The sequence below is a fragment of the Zonotrichia leucophrys genome, chromosome 2, assembly GCF_028769735.1.
Source record: "Zonotrichia leucophrys gambelii isolate GWCS_2022_RI chromosome 2, RI_Zleu_2.0, whole genome shotgun sequence".
NCBI lineage: Eukaryota > Metazoa > Chordata > Aves > Passeriformes > Passerellidae > Zonotrichia > Zonotrichia leucophrys.
Genome location: NC_088171.1, coordinates 62,659,033 through 62,665,032, shown reverse-complemented (window position 1 = coordinate 62,665,032; position 6,000 = coordinate 62,659,033). Strand labels below are relative to the sequence as shown.

The 6,000-nt window shown below is 45.5% G+C and overlaps 1 long non-coding RNA gene across 1 annotated transcript in view; it reads right to left on the bottom strand.

The window, feature by feature from the left end:
• Positions 1-721: 721 nt before the first annotated feature.
• Positions 722-6,000, bottom strand: part of LOC135443180 (uncharacterized) — a 28,518-nt gene continuing 23,239 nt past the window's right edge. Inside the window, exons 3-4 of the long non-coding RNA XR_010438864.1 lie at positions 3,787-4,010; positions 722-2,414 (exon numbers count right to left, since the gene is read on the bottom strand). This is a non-coding gene — a long non-coding RNA (uncharacterized LOC135443180). The remainder of the gene's footprint in view (positions 2,415-3,786; positions 4,011-6,000) is intronic.

Below are 6,000 nucleotides of genomic sequence, written 5' to 3'. Positions count from 1 at the left end.
CACCATGTTACAGGATCACAGCTGTGATAACTTGATCTTCACTACACTCTAGGGAAAAATCTAAGTCAAAAGCTTTTCAGAGCTATAGGCCTCACTTTTCTGTTCATGAAAAAAACCATTTTTATGTAGCCATGGTATGTTGTGTTTATGTGAAGATTATGTTCAGCTGTTGCCTTTGCAAACCTTTTGATTCAGTGCCTGTAGATGTTCACTAGCCTGTCAAGGATAAAATGAATACAGGGGAATCTTGGAAAGACATCAAGCAGAGAGAAACCTAGATCAAAAAAACATGATATTAAGTGTAGATAACGATCCAAACTTATCTAGGGCCTGGGGTTTAGCTGGCCCCTTTCTGTCCACAACATCGATGCTTACAAAAAACCCTCTAAAATTTTGCACATGCAACTTCTGTGACATTGGCCATTGAGGAACTCATGCTGGTTTTGGTAAGTGCTGGGAAAACTGGCCTGTTTGGCATAGAGCTATTACTTTGCCTCTGGGAAGCAAAGAAAGTAAAAATAGATCAATAACTACAGCTCAAGAGACAGATTTACATGGACCATATAAATAAAAAACTTGGCCAAGCTTCTTTTATTTCCAATTGTTTCATCTTTATAATATCTTTTCAGCTTTACATTAAAGGCGGTTCTTATCACAGAAATCAGCCTCAAATCCAAGGCTGTATGTGGAATATCCTTTACCTAGACCAGCCCTTTTTAACCCCACATCTGCCCTTTACAGGGATTAAGCTCTGGTTCGGAACCAGACACAATTTCCAAGCTGCCCTCTTTTAACAAAAATTTAATCTTTTTCTAAGTTTGCTGGCCATAAAGCATTTCTCCAGCTTCAAAATAGCCTGGCTTCCCACATGTGTCCTAGGGTCACTTCTAGAGAACCTACCCTAAGCTGGTATACACTGTTCGGGAAACAAAGGCAAATATTAGTTGTCTAGTATAACATAACCTTATAAGCCTCTTGAAAGCCCACCTCCTTGCCCTTCTCCCCCTAAGGCCAGAAACCTGTTGCTAGAGATTTTTGATACTCCAGGCTGGAATCAGGCATCAGAGTGATGAGGGGAACATGCAACAACACAAGTGCTCTTTGCTTACATGGTGAGGGCTACAGGGGAGTCTGCCAGGCATCCCTGTCCCTGTCTTGACAAACATTGCTGCCTGGTTATTGAAACCACTTGCAGATCTCCCCTCTACTCACATGATGAGCAAATCCAGACCACTGACTCAAAATCTCTATGCCCTAGAATCCCCTTCCTTCCTGTTTTAACAAGGATATTTTCAAAATCTGGTAGCTCAAAAACTCCCAGCATTCATCACAAATTGTTTTAAATCCCAGTGGAAAACAGATTCTTCTGTTTCAATAACACAGAGTTTGCTTAGAGAGCTGGCAATTCAGAGGAGACTGAACCACACAGCTCCTGCCAAGACTTGGCTGCACACCACAGCAGCCAGGGCAATGAGTATTTATTTATTCCCACAGTTGTGGAATTGAGATATCACTCATGGAAATATGTTTCCCCATGTTTTAAATGATGGCTGCTTAAGGATGCCTCCCACACTTCAAGAAGCTGAGTGCTTCTTGAAGACATCTTTGTCTAGTCACCTGCTCTGGAATACTTGGATTAGGTCATGGACTTCCAACAATGTCTTAGATTGGATACCCCTGCTGGCCTTTAAAACACAAAACATTCTCCTAAGGTGATGGAAAGGAGAACCTCAGTAAAACATTATAGATGGCAGAACACTTATTCTCCTTCAATTAGCATCTGGCATCCTCCTCACTGGTTTCAGTCGTCCTCACATATAAGCTCACACTTACAACCATCCATCCCTGTCTCAAAGATCTTCTCCACAGCCTTCTGGGGGTTTATGTTAAATACTGATCTGGTCTCAGTCCCATCCAACTAGTAATACTTTTGACACTTTGCTGACTAGCAAAATGCAGGAGAAATGGGATTATTCTTTGTCACCTTCAGCCCAGTAAGCATCATCCTTCTGAGTCACTCAAGTCCAATACCATACAATATCTCAGATCCTCCTTACAGGCAGTGCTTGCTGTTGTAGCCCTAGAGGAACAAATGTATTCTCTTTCTTCTCAGGGGAAAATGTCAGCACCACGATGATTCTGCCTCCCCAAAATACTCAGGAGTCAGCGCAGTAATCAGCAAAAGCCAGAAGTTTTCTACAGAGCCCCAGATCCAGGACTGCCACTAGGATTTAACGGTGTCCAACACAGGCAGATGTGGCCAAAGAAATCCAGCTGCTTCCAAATTGGTTGCAGTTACAACTGCATCTGAAGCTGGCCAGCACTCTGAGGTGGCCTTCTCACACCTTTTCCTTAATGTGAGCAGCCCAAGCATGCCAAGGGGTTAGAATCTGCACAGATGTGAGTTCAGGCAACTGCAAAAAAAGAGAACACAAAACTTGGAACAGAAAAACCCCAACAGTCCTCACCACTCCTTCCCCGCCTCATCTTCCCATCTGTTAGGTATTCACATGCTAAGGAGCTCCCAAACATTCCCTAAGTGCAGCAGTTTTCAATGTGCAGCTCCAAGTCCCGGACCATTCCTGCTGGCTCCCAGGAGATGCTCTATGAGGGCCAGGTGGGGATGTCATGGCCCAGTGCCATGCTTGGGAGTTTCCCAAGAGCTCTGCTCCAGTTTTGGGGGTATGTGTCAGGTAGAATAGGATGTCCCACCCTGCCCTCTGTAAAAGCTCTCCTTCCCTCCCAAAACCCTCCTGAGAAGGGGTAGTTTTCCCCTGTCTTTAGAACTGAAGCAGGCAGAATAAAACACCTTGCTGTTCACCCATAGCTTCCCTAACAAAACAGAACATGCACTAGCAGAGAAACAAAATAGCTACCTCCTTTTACAGCAAATTACACAGCTTTGTTGGGCATATTTTTCTATTCTAAAATCATCCCAAGAGTGAAAGCAGTCAGTGGGCACCTTCAGAGGTCTGGGAACAAGTATCAGAACAAGTTCCACCATACAGCTTTATGTAGCCACAGATACACATGCAATGATGAGGACACGGAAAAGCTCACGAGGGAATCAACCATTTTCTCATCAGAGAAGGACTTGAATGTTGTCCCATCAATAAGGGTAGGGGCCACACAGTGAGCAGTAAGGAGAAAACTAAATATTGAATTGCTGCTCAGTAATTAAGCACAGCCCGTGCTGTGCACGAAATAAGGCAGAGATGAAAGGGAGGAAAAGAGCAGAAGCGTGTGTAATTAAATTCTATGACAGAAAAACATTCCCACAGGGACTAACAGAAGATACCAGGAGTATCTGGAGTTTTGGCACTTGCTGACTTAGAATTGTCAAACATGTGCATGTATGAGGGTGCCTGTATGTGTGCATTCAGGCCTTGCACATGGGATTGTTTCATGCACAGGTGACCTACATAAAATTGGTAGTCCAGTCCCTTGAGAGAATGCTGGAGGGATGGGAAATGAGGTTAGAAGGAAAAGTGTCAGAGGTCTATCAACAAAAAGCTGTGCAGAAGAACAGAGTGATTCCTTATACTGTTCATGTAGATACATAAATCCCACTACTGAGAAATTTGTATAAGTAGCAGGACAATTAGAGTCAATTTGCAGGTTACCTACTAGAAAACAACAGCCTTGCCTTTGCAACTCCTGGGGCATCCTTCAATTAGTTTCTTTTTTAATGTACATGCATTCAGTTTCAGCATGAGCAATGGCTGGAGTAGGAGAACTTTATGATACCTCTCTTCTAGTAAAGGAAGTAAGAAGCTAGGCACCTACCCACCATGTAGACCTCTCTCCAGAGAGCTGTTTGCCTGCAGATCGTTGATCAAATGATAGGTTTTGATTGTAGATCAAAAAGCCATTGTTCCAATTCTGGGACAGGCTAGGGAGTGAGGCAAGGCCTGGGTGGAACTGGAAAAAATGACAGCAGGCAGCAGATGGGAAGAGGTGGCTCGGGGAGGAGAGAAGAAGCAGTGGAAAATTGTCTTAGTAGATAGCAGCTGGAATGAGAGGGGAAGTGGTCAGTTTAAGGGAAGAAGAAAAGAGCTGTAATGCTGTTACACACTCAGGTCAGTCCTGCAAATTACGAGAAGGAGCATGGAAAAGGAAAATCAGAAGGCAGCCTTTAACTTCTCTGGTTTCTGGCAACCTAGGAAGCCTTGTTCTGATCATTAAAATAATGACCAGTCTACAGTACAGCAAGAGAGGAGGGTGCCAGCCATCTCTCTTCCAAAAGTGACCAAATCTGCCAGAAATTTTCCCACTGGTTTGGGCCTAAGGGTGCCAGTAAGCTGATTGCTAATCTCTAACACATGCCTGGTCTCAGCAGTTGCAGTGGGGTGAGGCACAAAGGTTTTAATTTCTGCTTTACATCCTTCCCGCTAACGCCCAGCATGCCTCTCCTTTCACCACATGGCTTTGCGACCTCTGCTTCTACTATTTTCCACCTTCTTTTTCCAAAAGTCAGCCTCAGGGCCAGGGAAGGTGCTGAAGTACTGTGCAGGAGCAAAACCCAAACATGGCTACTTAAAGCAAATATTATTTTTCAACTGAAAGACTTTTAAATTCCCCTCCCCCCCCCCCCAGTTTATTTTTAGAACAATGGTAAAACATACAAATCCTGGAGGCCTCAAGCACTTTCCTGCTGTGCTATTGACTTAATTTATTTCTTTAATTTGTTAAAACCTCACCAAAAAAAATGTTATTCTTTGGAGACTTTGCTAGCCCAAGTTTTGCATATATTATTTGCTGCAAAAGATTAATGAGGTAGCAGAGGCATTTTTTAATGGATTCCCTTGGTTTTCTCTCACTCTCCATCACTTTTTTTCTTTTTTTTCACTTCACACGGCAGCGCAGGTCCACAAGTCTGATGAGAGCTCTCCACAGACAGGATCCAGGGTATGGGAAGAAAGTAATGAAATGAAAAAGCCTCTTTCACAACTCCTGCCCTTCTCTCTCCCCACTCAGAGATACTGAGCTAGCCAGAGCTCTGCACCAGCAGATCCAATGCCTCCAGAGCCCTGTGCTTTGCAAGGCTCCGAGGGAGTGGACAGAGGTGAACACCCTGGGTTAGATCCAAGGCATCCAGAGCTCCAGAGCCCCATGCTTTGTGAGGCTTTGAGGCTGAACAGTCCGTGTTGGATCCAACGCCTCTAGAGCCCTGTGTTTTGTGAGGCTCTGAGGGAGTGGAGGGAGCTGAACACCCCGAGTTGGATCCAAGGCCTGCAGAGTTCCAGAGCCCCATGCTTTGTGAGACTCTGAGGGAGTGGACGAGGCTGAACACCCCGAGTTGGATCCAAGGCCTGCAGAGCCCTGTGTTTTGTGAGGCTCTGAGGGAGTGGAGGGAGCTGAACCCCCAGGGTTGGATCCAAGGCCTCCGGAGCTAGGCTCTGAGGGAGTGGATGGGGCTGAACACCCTGGCTTTAGAGGAAGGCTGCTCGTGTGACAACAGCTAATCCTGTGCATAGTTCAGAGGTGCCGTCAGCCAGCCCGGCCAGGCACAGAGGCCCTTCTCTTGGCTCACTGAGGAATCTGCTGACACTCCCAGAGACTCTTAGGGAGCGCTTTGGACGCTGGCCCCAGAAACCTTCCCATCGACCTGCTCCTCTTACGGGAACTGAGCAATGCCTGAAGTGTGGCAGCAGCACAGACTTCCGTGGTGGTGGCTAAGAATCAGATCTGTTTCTCTTTCTTCATCCAGAATAACCAGGCTATTTGTCAAGAAGACACACTATGCTTAGAGGTGTCTAAATACTTTCTCTCCTCTCAGCCCACGCTCAGCCTCTATTCCACAGAGCACAGATTTTGCCTAACAGGAGGTGAAACGGAGTGAGAGAAGAGGAAAACAAGAAGTGAGGGAGCACAGGGAGAGTGGGTTAAGATACTGGGGTCAGGGCAGAGAGATAGAACCAGTTCTTTGTGATAGCTTTAAAGACAGGGTAGGTCAGTGATGGGGCAAGGGTACGTAAAAGGGAAAAGAAGTCACAACAC